General features: G+C 38.3%; 1 long non-coding RNA gene and 1 pseudogene across 1 annotated transcript in view; both read right to left on the minus strand.

Moving 5' to 3' along the window:
- The window catches only part of LOC132345586 (uncharacterized), a 225,194-nt gene extending 203,900 nt beyond the window's left edge, over nt 1–21,294 (minus strand). The window contains exons 1-2 of the long non-coding RNA XR_009495039.1: nt 21,200–21,294; nt 15,172–15,310 (exon numbers count right to left, since the gene is read on the minus strand). This is a non-coding gene — a long non-coding RNA (uncharacterized lncRNA). The remainder of the gene's footprint in view (nt 1–15,171; nt 15,311–21,199) is intronic.
- Nucleotides 16,905–20,723, minus strand: LOC112447015 (kinesin-like protein KIF3C; annotated as a pseudogene).
- Nucleotides 21,295–25,289: the final 3,995 nt, after the last annotated feature.

A 25,289-nucleotide genomic window follows, 5' to 3' on the forward strand; every position in this document is an offset into this window, starting at 1 on the left:
GAACTAAAGTGAATCCCTTTAAAATGTTGATTTTAGTTATCTTTGAATTCTAGAGACATTTCCTTGATTATAATTCTAAACATTAGTTCAGTTTTATTCTTGCATTTTCTTTACAGATATTCTCATGATACTTATGATGAGTCTTTGCTCCTTACGTTTCAAACTATGCCTATCTCTCAAGTTTTTCCTCTCCTATTGTATGTAATTATCTTCTTTGCTTTTATTCCTTTCCTCAAGTTCCCTTAATATACTTTCAAATTATTCTCCCTTGATAATTTTTAAAATCAGTCTTTGTTTTTATCTTTTCTTTGGATTTTTTCCTTAGACAATTTTATTTCAAATTTGTGTGTGTGTGTACTTTACAGCCTGAAGAGATAACACACCCATTAGCCAACAATGACTATATGCCAAGCACTGAGCAATAGACTCTGGGACATGCAGAAATAATTATAAATAGTCCTTGACGCTGAAGAACTCACATATAGTTTGGAAGGCAGACATGTAAATAAATTATTATACTGTAATATTAACCATTATAGAATTTTAAAAAGAAATAATCCATATACTAAAAAATTCAAAAATGTAAAGTGTATAATTCAATGGTTTTTAGGATATTTATAGAATTCTTCAATCATCATTCAGACCATTTTACTCTTCCACACACAAAAAAATGTGCATTAACAGTTACCTGCCATCCATCTTTGGCCCCAGATAACCATTAGTCTACTTCCTATCTCTAAAAATTTGCCTATTCTGGACATGTCAATATATGGAAACATACAACATGTTGTCTTTTGCAACTGGCTTCTTTAGCTCAGTACATTTAAGATTAATTCATGTTCCCTGTTTTTAAGCTTATTTATGAATCAATTATACTCTAAGTTGTTGACTCTGATTCATAGTGTTCCTTCATTTTTGCCACTGCTTATTTAGTGTTATTTATTTTATAGAGTTGTATTATAATTTTCTTCTGCTTTGTAACTGTGGCTGGTGTGTTTTCATCTACTGAAAGGTTTTGACAGTCACTTTCTCCTTGTAGTAGATTTGAAGTGAATGCAATGTGACTTTTCCTGTGTATTTTAAAAGTACCTTTTATTGTTCTTAAACATTAATTATAGCAAATCATATACAGATGAGGCTGAGTGGTTTGAATGGCTTGCCAAGATTCTTCATTCAAGTTTACATATTTGTATAGCACAGTGAAGTTTCTTTACTAATTGTTGACTTTTTCCTGTATTTGCATTGGAGGCAAGGAAATATAGTATCTCTTTGATGCTATGATATTAGTGTTTCTGAAAGTTCCATATTTGTCAATGCTTTCCCCCTGTTTATCTCTTCATTACCAAGTTTCTAATAATGCCTCCTCTTAAAGTGGCCTCTGTCATCCTCTCAAATCTTTTTCACATTTTTACATTTGACTGCATATATGGTCCAGTCTTTCCTTTGGGTTCACTAATTATCATTGTTCTGATCCACAGGCATTTACCATGTTCCAATTTTTCTGTCACTCAGTGTCAAACTTACTCCTTGAACCATGTGCTATCTGTGTCTCCTACTGCAAGAATTCTGTTGCTCTCACAGATAATATTCCTGTTACTCCACTTAGAAAAAAGGTTACAGAGTGGGCTACATTGGTTTTGGATGTTTTCTTCTATAAGTAAGTTGGACTTTTTAGAAACTGTGTCTCCTAATGATGTTCTAGGCATGGGTTAGAAGTGGAAGTCATGTGGAAAAACTTTATATATAGGAGGCAATGGCTATGCTATCCAATATTTTCTTTAAAATTGGATATTTCCTCTCATTTGTTTTCAAGTCAAATTAACTATGGTAAGTAAATGATACTATAAACAATAATTTTATCTAGTTCTTCATGTCATTTCCCTAGTATTTGACTTATTTTACTTTCTTAAGCCAAAAAACACTAAATTTCAGCTAAATTTTTGAGGTAGAGATTGCTAGTCTTCATTGTTATATCTATTTTTCCTTTTCTTGTACAAAAGAGACTGCAGTATGATATTTATTTTAATTATACAGGGTCATGTGATTAATTCTCATCATTAAAATGAGTGGGAGAAACGTGTTTTTCCTAGGGTAAGACAGAATACAAGTCATCACAGAGTTCTATTCTCTTACTCCTCCCCTGCAAAGGCTTTACCTCTAAAAAGTGGAGTCATAAAATGGAAATTATTTGAACTTCCATTGAGCTTCCACATGGAAGACATATTTTGCTAAGAAATATCTGAACTGTATTGCAATTAGAATGAGCAAGAAATACACTTTTGCTTTGTCTAACCACTGATATTTGGCAGAATAATAGGTACTACAGCATAGGCCTAAATTATGATGATGCATATAGAAGTTGAAATAATCTCCTTAGACCAAGAATAGGTATAGAGGCGTCCATGTTTCACGGGGAGGAAAAAAAAAAAAAAACTTAACCAGATAACTCAAATAATGATTAGACTGGTGAAGTTCTTTAGTGGAAAAAGGTAAAGCAAAGTCCATATACATAACACAATTAGGAAAGTGAAAACTTCTTTTATCCTTTTGAAAGTCATATTTGTTATACAGAAAATTTACATAAAATAATATCTATTATTTAAAATAAAAGTATTCTATTTATTATCTTAAAGATATGAATAGCCAGCAATATTAGTAATATTAGTAATATTTTACAAGACCTTTGCAGGTACTCACATTTGTGAAAATCACTAATATATTCAAAGCCTCTCATAAAATATTATAAGAAACACAAACTGTTTTGAAAAGCAAGGCAGGATATATTAATTTGATTTAGTTGATTTTATATTGAATTAATATTTTCTTATAAAATAAATAATATTCTGTAATTTAATGATTATCATAGTTATATTAATTATGAGCTGAACTGTCAAACCTAAAACTTGCTGCTGTATCCTATGTACTATGTGCTCACTACAAACATCATGAATATATATTTAGAAACAGATTTTCTTCCATTTTTGAATGATTTAATTCTAACTGAAATTTATTCTGCCTATGGCTCATCTCTGTGTGTTAGATTTCTACCTTAGTAGGGAATACTTTCTCAGTTACATATTCAACTGATACCTCCTTTTCTATTAACTTCACATTATGCAAATTAAAATGGTTCTTAAATTTCTTGAACCAATCTTTGCTCACAGATTTGGTTGCTTCAAATACTGTGCTGGTACCTGCAGCACTTGTGGCTACATAGATTCTTCTTTTTTTTTTTAAACAGGCTTCTGGCTTCTTCCTAAATTATATTTGCATCAGAGTCACATATTTCCTGTGCACATCTTCATAATACACATTATCTTTTTAACTCTCATAAATTCTTTTAAGCTGTAAACAACTATACATGCAGGTTAGAATATTTTATGAAAATTTTCTCTATTTCTATATAGAGCATGAGCTTTCTGAGTCACAAGCAGACTTATCAAAATCTTCTAGATTCTAGTTAAGAAGCTTTGCTTTGCCATTTCATTTTTGTATCTTGCAAGGAGAGTATCTTGCTTTTCTAGGTAATTCTAAGAAATACATATTATTATTCATAATTTTTTACTTACAACCCAGGGAACCAAATAAGAAATGAATAACCGAATAAGCAACCTGTGATGAAACATAGATGGTATGAAGATTTACTTATTAGTTAAGTGAAATGATCCTATAATAAAGCTGCAGGTGTTCTACCAAAATTTACAAATATATAAGTATCACATTACAAACACATATGAGCACTTAAACACACATACATCCTAGAATTCCTAAGTCTCTGCTCAATATTAAAACAGTTGTTTCTATTGTTCTCAAATACCAAGAATGTGTATTTGTATTTAATGTACTCTTTTAATACAAGCTGGGTAGATTTCAAACTATTCTCATCCCTCTAACAGAGAGGGGTAAGCGAGTAGGCACTTGTTTATGTTCCCTAACTCCTGAATCCTTCTATCGGAAGGACTGATGCTGAAGTTCCAATACTTTGGTCCCCTGATGCAAAGAGCCAACTCACTGGAAAAGACTCTGATTCTGGGAAAGATTGTAGGCAGGAACAGAAGTGGGGGACAGAGCATGAAATGGATCGATGGCATCACTGACTCAATGGACATGAGTTTAAACCAATTCCAGAAAACTCCAGGAGATAGTGAAGGACAAGGAAGCCTGGAGTCCTGCAGTCCATGTGGTTGCAGAGTCAGACACAACTTAGCTACTGAACAACAATAACTCTTGAGTTACACCAACCAAGGCTTCCCTTGTGACTCAGCTGGTAAAGAATCTGCCTGCAATGTGGGAGACCTGGGTTCGATCCCTGGGTTGGGAAGATCCCCTGGAGAAGGGAAAGGCTACCCACTCCAATATTCTGGCCTGGAAATTTCCAAGGAGTATATAGTCCATGGGGTCGCAGAGTCAGACACAACTGGGTGACTTTCACTTTAACACCAACAAAAGCTGGACTCTTACCTATTTTACATATTTGTTTTACATAAAGAAGGGGAAAACCAATAATTAATTAACCATGGAACCCATTTGACACAGCAATGATACTATTAGTTTTTAATTCATTTCGGCTCCATATTATTAAATATTAATTTAAAAAGTAGACCTTCCTATCCTAAAATTTGATCACCAATAAGAGAGTCATAGAACTCACAATTAGTTGAAGAATAATTTTTTCCAATATTTTTCAAGATTGTTTTATGACCCAAATTAGGAGTAGCAATATCTTTGTTTCTTAAATGGAAATTAAATACATTAAGGTTTTTAAACATATACTTTATTCTAAGCTCTCTTTTTTTTTGCAAATTTAATATAGAATAGATATGAAACTATTCTTTTGCAGTCAAATGTTTTCAAACAGGTTTAGTTAGGCTATATTTTTTTCTGTCTTATACAAATACATTCTTCAGCCTTCTGTAAATACATTCCACTGAAGCAAATCATACCTTCCTGGTGAGGCTTCTAAATTTTTTCCTCTTGTGCAGGATCAATGAGCTGAACAACCTATCATCTTCAATGTCTTTTCAAAATTTATTATGCTAACAATCCCACTCCCCATATATTATAATAACATTTGTAAAAGTATATAAATTAATGAGTATGAGTATATCAACTAATGGATTCCTGAGAAGTTTCATTATTCATGTGAAGACTCGTCCTAAGACGTGAGGGGTCAATTACTTGCAATATATTATTCAGTCGGTTACAAGTTACAAATTTGTTTCTTGGCAAAGTCATTCTCTATTCTAGACAATGGTCCCCAAACATAAACTTGTACTTATGTCAGAACCTTTATAAATATTTACATACTTGCCTGATTAATTATGGTTTTTATTCAGCACTTCAGCAGTTGTTTCACAATATTTGACAAGTTCTCACAAATGATTAATTTGAAAATAAATATTTGAGGATGTTTGTTCCAAACAAATGTTAACTATCTGAGCTTGATATCAGGAGTCAGAAGAAACAGAATCAACATAGCTAGTCATTTCAAATTTTGTTTTCTTGCATCTATCTTAGATCACCTTTTAGCTTTTTTCCCATGGGCCACCTACTTCAGAGTTTGAGAGTTCAGCAGTTTGATTAATAAGCAGTTTCTGGTCACTTGGTCCTCCCACACTCAGTTAAGAGGATTCAGTGAGGTCCAGAATACTCATAGTCCTCAGTTGAATCCTTTTTATTCAAGTATTCCAATGTTGGGTGGGGAAAGGGTAATTTTCATTTAGCCATTAAGTGAATGCTCTGACTTATTATTCCTAATATTCCCTTTGTTCTCTCAAGGCATATAATTATAAAAATTGTTTTAAGGGCCACATAAATTAACAGGGTACATCCTTTCTTAGATATACAAGGGCTCCTTATCCCGATGAAAAAAGTAAAAGGAAAGAAAATAGACACCATTTCACATACCATTTCCTTCACATATTTAATCCTCTATGTAACCCAGTCTTTATTAACCAAGGTTTGCATTTGAGGAGACAGGTTTCCCAAGAGTATAAGTAACATCAAGTTCAAAAAGTCAATAAACCACAGAAATGAGATACCAATAGAGATCTCACTGATGCCAAGTCCCACGAACTATTACATTATGCTGCCTTCTCCACCAAATACGGTGATAATAGTGAAAGAATGGAAACCTCTTATATAATGCTAAATTGTATTCATTATTTGATTAGTGTCTTGGTAAAACTCATGCTATAAATATCTTGGGTTTCCCTAGTGGCTCAGCAGTAAAAAAAAAAAATCTGCCTGCAGTGCAGGAGCCACAGGAGACACAGGTTTGATCTCTGGGTTAGGAAGATCCCCTGGCGGAGGGCATGGCAACCATGCCTTTGCATGGGGGCATCCAATATTCTTGCCTGGAGAATCCCATGGATAGAGGAGCCTGGCAGGCCACAGTCCATGGGGTCGCAAGAGTTGGACACGACTGAAGGGACTTCACGCATAAATATCTGGAATGTTTTTAGAAACCAACATTAAAATCTGTAGCTATTTTATTTTTAAACTATATCTTCACTTTTGGATAGGCATATTCAAAATAACATAATACAAAGTTTATCAAATTATAAAATATTTATGATGTTTGATACAAAACTTGGAGTGCCTTGATAAAGCACATCTTTATATTATGTTTAATACTAATGTTCACCTAGAATTTAGTGCTATGCTATGCTTGAGGGCATCATTTAAGTCATCTCTAAGAAGAAGGAAATCGCAACCCACTCCAGTGTTCTTGCCTGGAGAATCCCAGGGACGGGGGAGCCTAGTGGGCTGCCGTCTATGGGGTCACACAGAGTCAGACACGACTGAAGTGACTTAGCAGCAGCAGCATCAAGAAGAAGGAAATGGCAACCCACTCCAGTATTCTTGCCTGGGAAATCCCACAGACAGAGGAGCTGGTGGACTATGGTCCAAAAGGTCACAAAAGAATCAGACACCACTTAGTGACTAAACAACAACAACACTGTTTAGAGGGTTCTTCTTTAAACTCAAGTTTATCATAAATACTGACACTATGTAAGTCTGCTCAAACCAATACTTTCCATTTGTTTATAATTCACATTAGACTACTGTAACCTATGCAATCTTATGGTAGCAATTAGACTTTGAAGTCTAGAAATCATTCGCTTCATTTTTCCTCTGTAAAGAGTTTTCATTCTCATTTCTTTTCTTTTTTAACTATTCTCTTTATCCCATTTGCTTTTCATATTTCTGTCCACTTTCCCAAAGAACTATGCTTAAGCAAGACATTATGCAGCATTGGAGACATATAGGGATCTCTATCAGCAGACACAAAATGTACATTAGCCCATGTCAGCTCTACTCACACCATCAAGTGCAGTGCAATTACAATAATTAAATTTAAAACACTTCAATTATAAATCCTGACAGCGATTTGAATATTGGTTTACAGAAGTCTCTAAGTAGATACTTCTTGTCATATAAAGGAATAATCTTTAAAAATTAAAGTTAATGATAATTTTAATGAAAGAAACTCTCTAGATACACTCTTTAACCATGTAAGTTCAATTTGGAATAGATGTGAATGATTAGAAAGTTTTCATTTTAGATTAAACTAGTCCTCTGGACTCTGTGATTATTGCTGCATTTACGCCTGGTTTGGTTTGCAAACTGGCTGCATCATGACTAACTACTGTAATAACTTTTATAATGCATTTTATCACTATAGTCAAATACTAGGCTCAATAAGCAAGCAAAAGAATCACACAGTGTTGAGAAATTAATGGCTGTTATTTTGCAATTAATAGATTGTTTTAATATATTTTGTATTAATGTTCAGCATTTTTAACATACAATTTAAAGTAACATTTTCAGATTAACCATTGACTATAAATACAACTATCTAACAAAATATAATGTACAGAAATGTAATTTATATTTTTGTTAAAATTGGAAACAGATATTTACTTTTAGAGGAAGAGGGGTCCTAGGTTCTATTACAGATTATAGTATTCTCCTCTCTAGCTGCAATTTTGGGTAAGCCATCATTTATTACTCTTTTCTAAATTCTACAGCAATAAAATGAGGCATATACAACTTTTTAATAAAAGTTCTATAATTTAAATTATAAGCCGTTTGAAAAAAAAAACACTTTTAGAATGCAAATAAATCAGCCAGAAGCTAATTTTGTTCAGCTTCCTTTTCTTTTGTTATTTCATTTTAACCTTTTGTTTACACAGGCAAGTACTGTTTCTGTTTCTTTTGTATCTAAAGAGTGTCCATTATTGACATAAATTTGGAACAACTCACTTGCATGAGAAAAAGTGCAACAGAAGGAAAGGCACTTAACAGCCAACATTTGCTATGCCTATTTTTTTCCCTCTAGCATCAGGAATATAAGCCCTGGCTTTCCATGGAATAAAAGGGGAAAGTAAATACACTGTAACTTCTGACTCTTGTCTCTTATACTGCTGCTACTGCTAAGTCACTTCAGTCGTGTTGGACTCTGTGCAACCCCATAGACGGCAGCCCACCAGGTTCCCCCGTCCCTGGGATTCTCCAGGCAAGAACACTGGAATGGGTTGCCATTTCCTTCTCCAATGCATGAAAGTGAAAAGTGAAAGTGAAGTCACTCAGTTGTGTTGGACTCTCAGCAACCCCATGGACTGCAGCCTACCAGGCTCCTCTGCCCATGAGGAGGGCAAGAGTACTGGAGTTGCAAGAGTACTGGAGTGGGGTGCCACTGCCTTCTCCATTAAACATCTTCAGATGTCTAAATACCATAAATCTCTCTGCTTTTGCTTATGATATCTATTAGGTCTGTGCTCATTTCAGGAGTCTCTAGGGAGGAATCTGATCCAAATTGATTCAATTGGCAGGATTAATTTTCTTACCTTCCTTACTTGTGGTAAGGACCCATTTCCCTGCTAGCTCAAAAGATTGGTCTTTGCTCCTAAAGGCCACCCACCTTCTTTCTCATGTTTCCATATATTCCCACTTCCTCTAAAAATGGTAGGTGAAATCTCATGCTTTATGTTATACTCCCTTCAGGTGTACCCTTCTGATGGATTCCCCAAATAAAAGGGAAATAAGATTTTTTTTATTTATTTATACCAATGTTTAGTATTTTCAGTATACAGTGTTTATATATATTTTGCTACATTTATCTTCTGTATTTTCTATTTAAGAAAACCATTTACTCAGAGCAACTATAAATTAAATATGCTCTGCTGTTTTAAGCCACCAAGTTTGTGGCTATTTTTCTTATAGATGCCTTCAGAAATTAATATATCATGTATATAAAATTCTAGAGGAGGCAAAACTAATCTATAGTCACAGCAGATGTTGTCTGAATCAGGGATTAGGGAAGGGCTGCCTGAAAAGTGACACACAGGAACTTTCTGGGGAGATGAACAATGTTTTATGTTTTGACTGTGGGTAAGGGCTTCCCTTGTGGCTCAGCAGTGAAGAATCTGCCTGCAATGTGGGAGACCTGGGTTCGATCCCTGGGTTGGGAAGATCCCCTGGAGGAGGGACCAGCTACCCACTCTAGTATTCTGGCCTAGAAAATTCAATGGACAGAGGAGCATGGCTGGCTACAGTCAGTGGGGCCACAAAGAGTCAGACACAACTGAGTGACTAACACATTTTCACTGAGCATAGCTGAGGAATCAGTTTACTATTCTAAAATTTTTGCAAGGGAGAGTGAACAACTGATTCTATCAATAATTTGAGGAACATTTGTTAACTTCTGAGTGCATGAAATGTCAGCATATTTGCTTATCTCTAAATCAGGAGGCCATCCAGTTACTGACATTAACATGTGGGAACAAACTCTTATATTGGATTGTGGCAGATATAAAAACAGCACACAGACATAGATAAAATTGTGAAGCATTGTAAGAATAAGGAGGAGAACTTATCTTGATTCTGTCACTTTAATGTTTAAAGTCACACTACATTTTGGCATACCTAGAAAAATATATATCCATATACATAATTTTATAAGTTAAAGCAACCATTTCACTGACTAGAACTATGAGAAATAGGAAAGTTCCATAGTTTCCAGAATTTGAAAACTGCCTTCATAGTATAACTTTTGCTAATGATAACATGAAGACCTTTGCCCTAAACTTTAGTATACAGAGTTCAGACTTGGGCGTGTGTTCATATTCATGGGCATCTTAATATCTTGGCCCTAATATGTGTTTTATTTTTATTTTATAAAGTATGTATATAATGTTGGGAAAAAAGGCACAGGATCAAATTTATAATGTAACTGGAAAAGCTGACCAATTGGCTGCCAGCTTTATTTCAGAGGAATGCATTTCTCAGATTAAATGATATATGATAAAATCATACAAGTGACTATATAGGTTAGCTTAGTGAAGACACTGAAGCACATAGATGGGTCCTAACAGAGGGATGAGCATTTTCAGAAGTCAAATGAAATAGAGTTATATGACTATAGTACTTTTAACTAAAAAATTCAATATTACTGAAGAACAGAGCTCTAGATGTGGAGTTTTTGAAAGATATATCTGGAAAGATATAAGAATAAGAAAATAAACCAAAAGAAAGAGTTATGATAAGACTTATACTAAGAGCAATGAAGGGTTCGGTGGTTTTCATCAAGGCAATAAAACACTCAGATCTTTCTGTACTGGAGAAATTGAAGGACTTTCAATCTTGGGACCTACGGTAGACTTCCTCAAATATTATTGCGTATAGAAAGCAGCAGTAGACTGAAAAAGATCAAAGCTCCCAAGACTGTCAGAGGTTATGCGTATAGTTTGAAGCCAAATCCCTGAAGGGTAGGCTGAAGTTGATAAGGCTATAGAATCAGGCTATGGAAACTGAGTGTTATTACCTCTGAAAATTCATTATCCTTTTTCCTTATAATGAAAACCATTTTTTTGTTTCAGATAAGCTACTCACTCATTTGATAGGTAATTTACCTCAACCTACAGAAATGAACCTGAAACCGACTGGCCCGAGTATTCATAATAACCTCATAGTGAGACATATAAATTAAGCAGTTATTTGAAGCAATTAAGATGGATGCTGAGGAAGGATGTTAGCTTTTATTACTCTTTGTCAGCTAAAAGAGCAATTTCTGCAATAATTTGAACAGAAATTAACTGATTTTAAGTTACTCTGAGATTCAGTGTTGTCATCACTATAAGTATCCTAACTGATGTATATACTAATGGAAAAACAAACTTACTTGACATCAGAATTTAATAACATTTTAATGAATTATAAAAATACCTATACTTTCATATAAATATATGTATATATGATTAACTCAGTTTAACATACTTTACAACAAAAATAATACAGCATATTAACTAGAGGCAAAGTAATCATTAGTTGACACAAAGAGTATCCATAATGTACTGAAATGCAGAAACGAGATGAACTAATACATTTTAATCATTTGAATCACAACCTAATTGTATATATAAATATTTAAAGCATAGGCAAAATCAATGAAATTTATTGTTGTGTGTTTATTTAAGAACCTTCATTCTTGCCTTTATACTGAAGTCCTATTTTAGCATTAGGTCAGAAATATTTGTCCTAAGGCAGAACAACTGTTCAAATGTGTTATTTGCATTTCATATTAAGATTAATGCAGAGGCCTTAGGATTTTGAGTCTTCTGTGAAGATTGCTTTGAAAACCACTGAATTCCAAGTGACATATCTCACTCTCATTCATGAATTAAATATTATATGTCAACTTTGCAATGAGGCATGCAGTGAATATACTTGAACAGTTCACTGTTTGGTTAGAAGAAGCACTTGGGAAATGTATGTTATGGCAGGGCTCCTCAACCTCTGGGAACTAATGCCAGATGATCTGAAGTGGAGTTGATGTAAAAATAATAGAAATAAAGTGTACAACAAATATAATGCAGTTAAATCATCCTGAAACCATCCTTCCCACTGAACCATGGAAAAATTTTCTTCCATGAAGTCACCCCTGGCCACCAAAAAGGTTGGTGACCACTGTTTATGGTATCAACATAATATTTTTTTTTCTATTTCCCAAGAGAGTTAAATATCTTCTCCAAAGTTGCCACCACATTATGGGCTCCAGAGGTGAACATAGGCTGCAACTATGAGATTCACGAGCAGGCAAAAAGCACTGCTCCCACTAAACTGGGAATGCATGGACAGCAGCTGCAGCCTAGGAGACCCCTAAGCAGGTGCCAAGTGCTGCCCTACCATCCCAAGAGTGCACAAGGGCTGCTGTTAACTGCATACCCCATATTAAGGGGATAATGGCCAGCACACACCGAAAAGAGACAGCAAGCACCCAAACTAAAAGCAGGCCCTCTATTCGAGAAAAGATGATGAAGTAAAATGACTTGAGCTCAAACTCATCTTCCCTCAAGAAAACACCAAAATCACAACTAACTGCTGAACAACCATCACACACACACACACACACAAACACACACACCCCCAGTGGAATTTATAAAAAAGAATACTTCACATTCAAAAGACAATGAAGGAGTCACAATGAGATGGTAGGAGGGGTGCTGTCACAACATAATCAAATCCCACACCCTCCAGGTGTGTGACTCTCAAACTGGAAAACAATTAAATTATAGAAGTTCTCCCACAAGAGTGAGAATTCTGAACCCTATCAGGCTCACCTGAGGGTCTGGAATCAGGAGGAGGAACACCCATATTTTGAAAGCCAGTGGGGCTTGAGTGCAGAAGGTTCAAGGACTGGGGGAAACAGAGGCTCCACCTCTAGAGGGCACACATAAAATTACAGACACTAAGATCCAGCACAAAGCAGTAACTCCGTACTGTGAAAATGGTTAGACTACCCAAAGCAATACAGATTCAATGCAAGCCCTATCAAATTACCAATGGGATTTTTCACAGGACTAGAACATTTTTTTTTTTTTAATTTGTATGGAAAAACAAAAGATCCCAAATAGCCAAAGCAATCTTGAGAAATAAAAATGGAACTGGAGGAGCCGGGCTCCCTGACTTCAGACTATACTAAAAAGTTACCTTAATAAAACAGTATGATACTGGTGCAAAAACAACAACAAAAATATAGATCAATGGAATAGGATACAAAGTCCAGAGATAAACCCACACACCTATGGTCACCCAATCTGTGACAAAAGAAGAAAGAATACACAGTGGAGAAAAGACAGTCTCTTCAATAACTGGTGCTGGAACAACTGGACAGCAACATATAGAAGAATGAAATTAGAACATTCTCTAACACTATACACAAAAATGAACTCAAAATGAATCAAAGACCTAAAAGTATGGCTGGACACTATAAAAATCACAGAGGAAAACACAGAGCACTCTTTGACATAAATCACAGCAACATCTTTTTTTTTTACCTACCTCTTAGAGTAATGGAAATAATACCAGAAATTAACATATGGGACCTAATTAAACTTACAAGCTTCTGCACAGCAAAGGAAACCATAAAAAAAAAAAAAAAAAAGACAATCCATAGAATAGGAAAACATATCTTCAAATGAAACGTCTGACAAGGGATTAATCTCTAAAATATACAAACAGTTCATGCAGTTCTGTATCAAAAAAATAAAACATTAAAAAAAATGGGCTGAAGACCTAAGTAGACATTTCTCCAAAGAAGACATACAGATGGCCAACAGGAACACAAAAAACTGCTTGACATCACTAATTTATCAGAGAAATGAAAATCAAAACTACAATGAGTTATCACCTCACACCAGTCAGAATGGCTGTCATCAAAAAGTCTACAAACAATAAAGGGGCTTATTGGAGAGGGTGTGATGGAAAGGGAACGGTTCTACCCTCTTGGGGGGAATGTAAATTGGTACAACCACTACGGAGAACAGTATGGAGGTTCCTTAAAAAACTAAAAATAGGACTATCATATAATCCAGCAACACCACTCCTGGGTATATATCAGAAGAAAACCATAATTTCAAAATTTTACATGCACCTCAATGTTCATAGCAGCACTATTTACAATAGCCAAGAAAAGGAAGCAGACTAAATCCCCATTAAGAGAGAAATGGATAAAGATGTGGTACATATATACAATGGAATATTAGTTATAAAAAGAATGATATAATGCCATTTGCGGCAACATGCATGGACATGGAAATTATCATACGAAGTAAGTCAAACAGAGAAAAACAAACATCATATGAATTCACTCATTTGTGGAATCTAATTTTAAAAAAAAATGGTACAAATGAACTTATTTACAAAACTTCAACAGACTTACAGATATTGAAAACAAACTTATGGTTACCAAAGGGGAAATGTGGCGAGGAGGGATAAATCAGGAGACTGGGATTAACATATACACACCACTATATATAAGATTGGAGAAGGAAATAGCAACCAACTCCTGTATTCTTGCCTGGAAAATCCCATGCACAGAAGAGCCTGGAGGGCTACAATCCATAGTATCACAGAGTCAGACAAGATTGAAGCGACTTAGCACATACATAAGATAGATTACCGACAAGGATCTACTGTATAGCTCAAGGAACTCAACTCAACTCAATATTTTGCAATAACCTGCATGAGAAAAGAATCTGAAAAAGAATGAGTATACATATAACTGAATCACTTTGCTGGACACCTGAAACTAACACAACATTGTAAATTAAATATACTCCAATAAAACTTTAAAAAATGATAATAAACCTATTTCTTTTTGAAAAGTCAAAAAGAATATATTCAATATTTTGAATTACATTAAACATGATATTCTATTGAAAACTCACTAAAAGTAATAAACACTGAGTAAATATTAATAGATCATTGAATCAATGACAGTGGGAGTCTACAGAAAATATTTACCAATTTTACTCAAGTCCGTATGGCACCACAAAGGGTAATAAAGGCAAGAAACACAAAAGCAATATCAGGTATCCTTCTTTTAACTTTAGATAATCTAGTCTATTTATAAGTAATTACTAATAGGATTGCTATACAGAAAAATAACACTGAACTTGGTTTTCTTTTGATTTTAAGGATCCATGGAATATTAATTTCAGCAGTTATGAGAATATCATACTCCTATGATTCAAAGTTCAACCAATCACAAATCAAATCAGGACATCCAGAATGTGCTGGGTTTTCTGTTTGTTCAGAACATCAGTGTCACTGGGACCCAGTCCATATCAACCATCGTAAAGTGCTTCAGGTACTATGCATACACACCTTGGTCCTGGTGGTAGAACCTGCAATGCCTTGTTAACTGGCTCCTGCTCTTCAGCATGCCCCCCCAGAGAACAGTTAGACCCATGGATGAGAGAGCCTTTGCAGAAGTCCAGGAATCCAGTTGAGTAGTTCCATCAAACTGTTGGAGGTTAAAAAATACATACGTATGAATTTGGATGCATTGGAAAGGGAAAGAAGGACAGTTTGACTTTACCTGCACAACCCCTCCCCCAAGGCAGCACACATTAGTGCTAAAGGAGACCACCCTGGACCATGATTTCTCACTTGGGGAAAGTGAAAGCATGAGAATGAGTACTCAAGATTCCCCAGGCAAGTGAGATGCAGTCCAAGATGATCATTTCTTTTTCACCTCATCCAGAGAACTGAGTCATGAGCTGTACTACTTGGGGCAGGGAAGATGCTGGGAGAGTGGCAGAGGGCACTGAAGGGATGTGGATCTAGAAATTGTTAAATGCTTCTTGTGCACCATCAGGAAGCCCATCCAAGAGCCACTGGAGAAGGCTTAACTGTGATTCTTCCCAACTTGCCCATGGGCACCCCCAGTGCTCTGTGCAACTCACCCACACACCCTCTAACGGTGTGGCCAGTTCCCTGTACATACTCTTAATGGCAGGAAGAATAAGCTTTGGCAGATGGCTAGTAAGCATTGCATACAATCAGCCACAATCTGCAGACCAGGAAGCAACCACAAATCTGAGCTTTAGAGTCACCACTGGAAAAGTCAAAGGGAAGCTGTCAGCAACCCACCTGGTGAGCTGCAAGATGGAAAGAAGCTTAAAATTTTTGCCAAAAGAAGAAGCAAGAAGTATGACCCAGGTGTAACCACAGAGAGACTGAGGAAGCCTCAGAATCCCCAGTACAGCAGTGGGAAGGTATTTTTTTCCCTAAAGTCAGCCAGTAAAGACTGGAGAAAGTGCCTGCTACTTCTAATGGAAGGACAGCAGCTGCAAGAACTTTAAGGAAAAAAAATTAAAAATCATGGAAACATGACTCCAACCAGGGATCGCAGCAATCTTCTAGTAATCAATTCCCAAAACATCCTGATAAAGAATTAAAAATAGCTGGGTTTTTCTCTTGTGGTGAGAAGATCCACACTCGTAGCAGCTTTAAGCATACAAAAAGTATTAACTAGTCTCCGTGTTGTAGTGTCACATCCCTATTATTTACTTATTTTATAACTAGAAGTTGGTTCTGTTTCTTTCTTGTTCCTTGCTCGGGTACTTGATTGCACATGGTCAGAAGGGCCCAGGCAGCTGCTGACCCATCACACTGCCCTGCGGCAAGAAGGCAAGGGCAGGGCTTTCCACTTTCCAGTAGCAGGGGTCCCAGAGGACTTCAATCAGCAAGCGCAGCCGCATGCCCTTGCAGACTGCAAATTGGAGGCCTGTAGAAGGAACCCCTGCCTCTGCACTCCACCACCCTCCACCACCCGCCCCTGGGAGGCAATGCAGCCACCCCAACCGCCCCCTCCAGCGAGCCCCGCGAGAAACAAGCCTGATCTCCAGCCCCTGTGGAACTGGAGCCTGAGCAAGAAACCAGGCTAGAGCAAGCCTGACCTCAAAGAAGGCTACTGACAGGGCCGAAGTAGTGCTGACCTCGGTTCCTCAAAGAAGCCCAAGTGCTATTATGCAGGCTGTGAGAAAATTTGGGGGCTGAGACCTCACCACGTATGGGAACCTTTGCAGACGGCAGGGGTTCCAGAAGTTTGTGCATCAAGAGAGTTGGCGCGGCCCCGCCTCACTGGGCATGCGCAGGAAATTGCGAGGCCCACCTGCGGGTAGCTCCTCAGAGCGGTGGGCAAGTACCACCTGAGCAAGCCAGCCAGCCAGCCGCTGCACCCTGGGGTGGGGGAGAACCCGCATCCACTCTCTCTGTTGCTGCAGCCGCTCCCACGCCAGCAGCCCCACCGTCAGCACTTCCAGCTTGCTGAGAGCATCATTCTCTCTGGCTGCCAGGCCGCTGGCCTGTTTTCTTGTGGTAACCCAGCCCTGCCAGCCTCTTCAAACTGCGTGGTCCCTGCCCCTTATCCCGTGGGCCCGAGGTTGGAGGCCCCTCCCCGCTTGTTGCAGCCTTGAACAGGTGTGCTCCCTTTCTCTAGGGAATTCTTATCTAGAGGAAAGAGAACTTTATGAAGTCAACAACAAGGAAACCATTATCTACACCCTAGGTGTCAAAGTAAACTTGCAAAACAGCAACAACCACAAAAACTCCATACACAAATAGCACAGCAGGCATATCCACGAAGGTGAGAGTCAGCCGTGTTGAACCCTGTTATCTCAGGGATGGACATGTACCAGAAGTCAGAGGTCAATAAGGAGACCACCCTCACCTCCACTCCACCCTTGCCCCCATCTTACTCAGGAGAGTGTGTAATTTCCTTGGTTCTGTTCTGTCTCTTGGCAACAAAAATTTAAAGTGACAGAGCAGTGTTACAGCTCTGTGTTACAGCTCAGTTTTATTTAGAAGGTAAAGGAAAATACATCCTTGAGGTGTGAGGGCATGCCAACCCAAAAGACACAAAGAGAAGAGAGGCTCCGGCACAATTTTGGCTCCTCTTTATATATGCTTTTTCTCCTCCCACTGGGCCTACCCTTTGTAAACTGGACTAGCCAGGAGTGCTGTTTGTTTTACCAGAGGTCCTCATTCCAGTCTTCGGACCTTCCTTTGTTCTATTTTCAGAGGCTTTTCCCTTCTTTGTCTGTTAGCCACCACCATTTTGGACTCCTTTTCCCTATTCTAACTACCTAACACTCTGAACTTAAGATTCTGGAGTTTCCTTTTGTTTCAAGAGCACACTGAGGGCAAAGCCGGCAGACCCCTGCAGGTAGAACTTAGTGTCTGGCCTGCTGGTCAATGGATCAGTCAGCTCGGAGGAGACGTGGTCACTGCCAGTTGTGCTTTCAGGACAGATTCCCTAGGCTTAGCTGCATCATCCCAGGAGTCTGTCAGATGGGTAGCCTGACTGAAGATTGTCATTTTGGTCCACAATTGTCATGGTGTGCAGCATAGAAAAGGCCACTGGGGTATGTATGCTGGCACCTGGAGGCCACTGAGGACTCTGGGACCAGGATCTGGACTTTCAGACTTTACAGGTAGATGTTCTTTCCAGAAATCTGTCTTAACTGCATGAGCCTTTCCATATGTAGTGCATGGGGGGTCTTGTTCTTGACCATGAGAGAATTCCAACATAAACACAGCTGGAGGGGATATATCCAGCTCCAAAAAGGTCAACCCATACTTTCAGCCATGTAGCTGGGGTGGCAAGGCACTCCAAGAGTACTGGCTGATAGACCTCGTGTAGCCCACTGCAAACATGGGATGCTTCTTTTGGCTGTTATTAAATCCACCTGGCACAACTGGCTGGCCCTTCTATTGCTTTTCTTCATAGTCCAGGAAAAGCAGGTTTATAATCTTGTTCTCCTCAAGTGGGATGAAGCTCTCAGTGATTACATACTTTAACCTGAGTTCCTAGGTCTCCTCATTCTTTGCCTTCTTCAGGTTCTGCTACATGTGGATATACTCATCATGCTGGCCCCAGGTCTCTGCCTTCACAACCTGCTGTTTGACTTGGAACTTCATGAGTTTCCTGGGTTTGACTTCTATGTCCTGCTGCATGGATGTGTATATAGCCTGAAACTACATTGCCTCCTCATCTCAGATCATCACCTCCTGCTGTATTTCCTGTTCATGGTATTTCTGCTCTGCAGTCTCATCACTCTTCAGTTTCAATGTCTTCTACTTCTCTTTGGTGTGATTCTTGATGTTCTTGCCTCAATGGAGAAGCTCACTCTCCATGGTCTTGTACTTGACTGCAAGCGGTTCCATGGCCTTCTGCTCCTGCCATAGGTCTTGCAGTGTCCTCTCCTTCATCCCTAGCAGCTTCTGCCTGTTCTCACTCATAAGACTGCAGTCATCCTGGCTGGTCACCTTCTCTTCCATGAGCCACTGCTTCTACACCTGAAGGTAATTAAACATATTTTCATCCAAGGCTAGCTCCAGGAGGCTGGGGCAGGTGGGGCGGTGGTGGTTGATGTTGTTATCTGCCTCTTTGGCCTCCCAGACTTTGATTACTGGCCCTTCCTGGTAACCTACCAGGGCTGACGTGCTATGCTATGCTATGCTATGCTATGCTAAGTCGCTTCAGTCGTGTCCGACTCTGTGCGACCCCATAGATGGCAGCCCACCAGGTTCCAGCGTCCCTGGGATTCTCCAGGCAAGAACACTGGAGTGGGTTGCCATTTCCTTCTCCAATCATGAAAAAGAAAAGTGAAAGTGAAGTCGCTCAGTCGTGTCTGACTCTTAGCGACCCCATGGACTGCAGCCTACCAGGCTCCTCTGTCCATGGATTTTCCAGGCAAGAGTACTGGAGTGGGGTGCCATTGCTTTCTCCGAGGGCTGACATAGTGCTTTCTATACTGCTACTTTTTATGTTAGTGTTCTTTATGCTGCTGCTCTTCCTCCATAGCCAGTTTTCCAGCATCTCCTTCTTCTCCAGATGAGACTTCAGGTAGGTGATCTCCTGGAATTCATACAGCAATGTGTCCTTGGGGTCCTCATGCACTCAGGGGTTGTTCTTGATTTCCTTGTCTTTGTTGGCAAAGTGGTGGTTGGAGAGGCTCTTTTTGTAGCCAGTAAGAAACTGGCACCTGTGTGGCCACTATGATGATCTTATCTTTGCCCCCAGGAGAGTTCTAGAGCAGCCAAATCAGCTTGGTGTCCTAATAGGGGATGTGGGTGCTCCTGTTGCCCACCAGGACAGTGATTACATTGCCCAGGGAAGACAGAGAGAGGTTTATTTTGGAAGCTTCCTTGTGCTGTTCTCTTCCACCATCTCCAGTGTCATCACTACCCATGGACTGTGTGGCTGTCCCTTCAGTTAAGTAGAGATGTGCTTTGTTCTATCTCTTGCTCCTGGCCAGGTTCAACAAGGTTGAGTTTTTCCAAACAGCTGTGGTCCTGGACATCACAGCCACTGTACCCCACGGTTGTGAGGAAGTAGAGTGGGAGCAAGAGCTGATTTCATCCATGTGTGTGTTGCCCATGACCTGAGTCTGCTCTCATAGGTTCATCATGAATCTCCTTGACATTCTTAGTTACAAAGGAGGAGAGATCCTTGATGTAGATGCCTCAGCATTCTCCATTAGCTCTAGGTTCCTGCTGGACTCCTTGGAGAGCAGGTCTCAAATCTCTTCTAGGTATATCTCCAGGTGGGAGGACTGGACCAGGCACTGCTGAGAGTAGGGATGCAAGAAATAGAGGAAGTGCTCAGAGGTACTAGGGATGACCTTGTCACCTGGATTCTATCTAGGCCCCCTGTGTGGTATGTCCTGCCAGTGCTTATCTGGCCATAAACAAATACCATGCCATTGAAACCCTGAAATAGTGAGTCTACTGAGGCTCTCACATTTTCATCACGTAAGTCTCTGTTTTGAGCTGCCATCATGCATGGTATTAAAGTTGAAGCTCTTGGAAAGCTATCCTGGGGCAATGCAGGGGTTTCACAGAGTCACCTGGCCAAGTTTTACATCCATGTCAGGGCTTCACAGCTGGCAGAAGTGGTAAAGCACCCGCCTGCCATTGCAGGAGACATAACAGATGTGGGTTCGATCCCTGGGTCAGAATGATACCCTGGAGAAGGGCTACTCCAGTATTCTTACCTGGAGAATCCCATGGACAGAGGAGCCTGGCGGGCTACAGTCCATGGAGTTGCAAAGAGTCGGACAACACCCGAAATGACTTAGCACACAGCACAGGATCTAATAGTGAACACCAGTCACCCCTTTGGCCAGAAGGTGGCCCTGGGCCATCACCTTCAGGGTTGGCTTTGGTTTTACTGGCCATCTTACTGCTCTGTCCTTTTATCACCCCCATCCCACTCCACAGCCTGGGTAGACCTACTGTTCTCTCTAGGTCTGGATCATTGGGACTGACACAGTGGGCCCCCATAGTTCCACTCTTCAATCTGTGTACAGACTCCTGGGGTGGGGATTCTGGGAGATGGCCCTACCAGTTCAGCAAGCTGGGCCTCCACAGCTCTCCAGTCCTTACAGAATTAAGGAGAGTCCATGGAAGCCACAGGAGTTGTGTTGGCTGAATGGCAGTCCCAAGAACCCACCTCATACTGGGGCAGAGAGAATTCTGCCATGTTGCCAATTCTAGTGTTACTGTGGCAACAGTAAGATAAAAGAGAAAAATGGAATGGGTGACAGACCAGTCCTCTCCTCCTCTCCCTCCTCCTCCTCTAAGGACCTGGTGGGGGCTGCTGGTTCTGGACACTTGGCTGGGGGGTCCCACCTCTCACATGGGCAGAGGCTCACATGGAGTCCTACCCTCAAGGTGGGAGAATCATTCATTACAGCGAGCATGGCTGCTCTAACTCTGCCTCTCCTTTATCACCACTTGGAGAAGAAGTGAGAGAAGGGGATGGGGCAGGGAACAGGGGCAAGACTAAAAAGTTCCCTAAAATCTTTTAAGGAAGTTTAGAGCTATAAACCATAAGAAAACAGAAAAAGACAATTTAATGAAATTAGAAAAAAAATACACAAATAAAAGAGAACTTTACCATAGAGATATACTAAAACAAATCAAAGAGAATCCATGCATGTGGCAACCAAATGTTAAACACTTTTTAAGCTATGCATTATATATATATATATTATATATATAATATATATAAATAAATTTTCTGGCCTTTTAAATATTAACTGATTACCAGATGGTAGGGTTATGAGCCATATCTTTTTTATTTTAATTTTTTTAATTTATTTATTTTAATTAGAGGCTAATTACTTTACAATATTGTATTGGTTTTGCCATACATCAACATGAATCTGCCACGGGTGTACACACGTTCCCAATCCTGAACACCCCTCCCACCTCCCTCCCCATACCATCTTTCATCATAAAAAATATTTTCTAATGTCATTAAGTTTTTTAAGAAATAGAGCAAAATCAATGCCTGCCATTGTCAAAGGAAACTCACTTGAAATATAGATGATATTTTTAAATCATATTTTAAACCTTCTTTTAGAATATATAATTATGAACAAAAAATATTAATTACCTCAGTAAGATATTTTGAAAACTGCTAGTTTTAGATATAGCTGCTGCTGCTGCTGCTAACGGAGAAGGCAATGGCACCCCACTCCAGTATTCTTGCCTGGAAAATCCCATGGACAGAGGAGCCTGGTAGGCTGCAGTCCATGGGGTCGCTGAGGGTAGGACATGACTGAGCGACTTCACTTTGACTTTTCACTTTCACGCATTGGAGAAGGAAATGGCACCCCACTCCAGTGTTCTTGCCTGGAGAATCCCAGGGACGACAGAGCCTGGTGGGCTGCCCTCTATGGGGTTGCACAGAGTCAGACACAACACTTCAGTCGTGTCCGACTCTGTGTGACCCCAGAGATGACAGCCCACCAGGCTCCCCCGTCCATGGGATTCTCCAGGCAAGAGTACTGGAGTGGGGTGCCAGTGCCTTCTCCGTTAGATATGGCTATGAAACGCTAAACCAAATAAGTAGGTTCCAACTTGGACTTAATTATTTCTTTTTTCCCTTCATAAAATAATTGCCTAGAAACAACTGTTTCTCACTGCTGTTCTACAAATGTCTCTGTCAACTCCAATGATAGAATTTCTTTCTCCAACTGAAGGAGTCTTAAAATATACAAGTCAAGCTGTGTCTAAAAAATGTGTAAGAGTTTCATTTTAACCTATGGTTCATTGCAGTATGCCAGTAGCATGTCTGTGTAGTTTTGCCTTCTTCTTTTCCATTATGTATTTCAGAACAAAATAAAAAGCAAAATAAATAAACAGCGAAAGAGTAAACCATATGCTTGTCTTGAGTACCTGAAAGGATTTAAAGAATTGATCCATCTTATGTAGCTGGTCTAAAGATACAGAATACTAGCAAAGAAGGGAAAACAGGGTATCTTCATATGCAATAGCAAATTTCACATTATGGAGAAAGTAGAATGATTCAGTATATAAGGTGACTTAATAACAGGTACTACAAAATTAGAAATACTGATAAGAATGAGTTGGCATTATTATGTATCAAAGTAAAAGTGAAAGTTGCTCAGTCACATCCAACTCTTTGCGACCCCATGGACTATACAGTCCATGGAATTCTCCAGGCCAAAATACTGGAGTGGGTAACCTTTTCCTTCTCCAGGGCATCTTCCCAACCCAGGGATCAAACTCAGGTCTCCCGCATTGCAGACAGATTCTTTACCAGCTGAGCCACAAGGGAAACCCAAGAATACTGGAGTGGGTATGTATCAAGAGACTGCCATATACCCTAATCCTGCTCTCAACCATTCATTCTTCCTTGTGAGCTACCTATGCTCACATATGCAGCATATGTGAAAACATATGCAGAAGTATAGAAGTCAAAGCCAGCTGAACAGAGTAACAATTAACTGGCCATGACTTTGGTGGCAAACTTCAATGCAGAGTGTCTTTACCTCAATTCTGTAAGCTCAAACAGCATATACTTACAAATACTGAAATTCTCCTTTATCTAAGTGCAAACTAAAGTCTCAAATTATAAGTTTGAGAGATGGAAAAAAAAAAAAAAGTAAGTATCCAAGTGTGGAATCAGTAAAGAGCCATACGCATAAGTCAAGCAGATGGCATTAGTTCTGCAACCAAGTGGATACACTCACGTCCTATGCATTTTTGAAAAAGGAAAGTGGGGTAGTGGCTGATGAGGGGTGCTTGTACAATTTCTTGTCCAAAAGAGTGAGTTTTTGGTTATTATCTGCCCCCCTTAGGATTGGCCATATGTTTATTATTCAGGGATTTTCCAAAAGCCAGTGATATATTTGGCTTCTCCAGACAAGTAGTAAATGAGGGGAAACTAAAATAGATTATAAGTAAAGCAACACTGAATACAAAGAAATAAAAATTTACCAATTATAATAAACATCTAAGACATTTGTACAAAGTATTTAAGAATGGAATCAAGGATATTCTGCCCAAGGCTTTGTACCAGACTCATGTGTTTACATAATTATTCTATCAAAACCTCAAGAAAAACATAATTCCATTTCTATTCAGATCCTTCATCAGAATGCAGAAGGGATGCTTTATTTTTATGTAAATTCAGGATATCATTAATAATAAAAACTGACATATATACAAAAGTTAATTTCTAATATAAATACTAGTAACAACTCCTAGAATAAAATTTTAGCAAGTACAATCCACTAGTATATTAAGAGAATAAAATATCAAAACCAAGGTGATCTCATTAAAGGCACTGAAAATAGGCTTCAGTATTAGAAAACATATTAGTTTAATCCAAAGGCAGAAACCACAATATTTATTCATAATTGTTAAAGATGACATTTGATACATTAAAAAATAGATTCCAAATAATATTTCTTAGAGAAAATCTTTTATGTGATAAATTGATAGTATAAAATTTAAATATCTCTATGCTAAAATTATTTTTAAAAGGCAAAATATTTCCTATATATAAAATTAATGAAAGAAATATTTTTATTTCCTAGATTACCTGGAAAATATAACCCAAGAGAATAATATAATGTGCTAACACTTTATTAAGGGAAGGGGTGTAGTTTCAGTAAAGTAGAAGTGGACAGAAGGGAGTGAGGAAGGAAAGAGAGGAAAACAGAAATGGGTGCAATACTAAAGAGATGGTGACTTATTCAAAATTATATTGCATTTGAAAGTCTCATGTGGTATGTTCAGAGAAGTCATATGAATTATTGTTTTAGCTGTTTTCTTTCATAAAAAACTAGTGATTTGAGATGTTGCCTTAATTATATCTTTAATTTTTGTATCTATTTTAATTAATCTCTATTTTTAATTTTGTTCTACTGTTTTGCCTGCCTATTTTTGTGGTGTTTAACACTTATTTACTATTTTAATTGTGCTTGGTTATATTTGTGCTAGTCTACTGATTTTGTTCTTTTGAAGAATTCTGTAATATTTTAATTTTTAATTAAAGGACAATTATAATACTGTGTTGACATATACTATATATGTACATATTATATATATAAGATTATGTAATGATAAGTTAATTGTGCAATCTGAAAAAAAAAAGTGAGAAAAGTTATGAGTTATAC

The sequence above is a fragment of the Bos taurus genome, chromosome 6 (genome assembly GCF_002263795.3).
Source record: "Bos taurus isolate L1 Dominette 01449 registration number 42190680 breed Hereford chromosome 6, ARS-UCD2.0, whole genome shotgun sequence".
In the NCBI taxonomy this organism is placed as follows: Eukaryota; Metazoa; Chordata; class Mammalia; order Artiodactyla; family Bovidae; genus Bos; species Bos taurus.